The sequence below is a fragment of the Lactuca sativa genome, chromosome 9, assembly GCF_002870075.4.
Source record: "Lactuca sativa cultivar Salinas chromosome 9, Lsat_Salinas_v11, whole genome shotgun sequence".
Lineage (NCBI taxonomy): Eukaryota > Viridiplantae > Streptophyta > Magnoliopsida > Asterales > Asteraceae > Lactuca > Lactuca sativa.
The window spans coordinates 206740174-206740850 of record NC_056631.2 but is presented as its reverse complement, the minus strand read 5'-3'; the positions used below and the strand labels follow the sequence as shown (position 1 = coordinate 206740850).

General features: G+C 44.9%; 1 non-coding gene across 1 annotated transcript; it reads right to left on the bottom strand.

Annotated features, from left to right (window-relative positions):
* Nucleotides 1-333: 333 nt before the first annotated feature.
* LOC111910937 (small nucleolar RNA R71) lies at nt 334-440 on the bottom strand. The gene has a single exon (XR_002856683.1). It is a non-coding gene; the product is annotated as a small nucleolar RNA R71 (small nucleolar RNA).
* Nucleotides 441-677: the final 237 nt, after the last annotated feature.

Below are 677 nucleotides of genomic sequence, written 5' to 3'. Positions count from 1 at the left end.
CGGATCCGAGAAGATATGGGTCCTAGTTTAGTCCAACCCGCAATACCTGCCACCGCCACACTCGAGTTGAAGGGACACATATTGACTGCACTGAAGGATATCCCATTTTTTGGAAAAGATCATGAGGGTGCTTTTAAGCATTTAGATGACATTGCGGATTACTTCAATGTTCCAAATGTCAACAGAAACACAGTCTTGCTTAGGATGCTTCCCATCACTTTCAAAGGAGCTGCTAAGGAGTGGTTAAAAGCACTTCCACCGGGTATAATTACCACTTGGGCTCAAATGCGTGAGCAATTCCGGGACCAGTTTTGCCTGCCATCCAAGATAGTTAAACTCAAGAAGGCAATAGCCAACTTTGAGCAACTGCCGGGGGAGTCATTATACGAAGCATGGGAGTGGTACAAGGGCTTGCTCATAAATTGCCCTCAGCATGATCTAAATGTGCAACAAGTGATTTCAATCTTTTATGATGGGGTCAACGTTATGACGAGACAACTCCTTGATTCTCAAGGACCTTTGACAAAGAAAAATCCAAGGGAGGTCAAGGAGCTGATTGAAGAATTCGTGAAGCACTCTCGCGAATACCACAACCCTGGGCAAGATGGAATCAAAGGCGGTGGATGGGCCAAAACTGAAGAAATAGCAGTTGTAATGGCCATGCTGAATAATTTGGA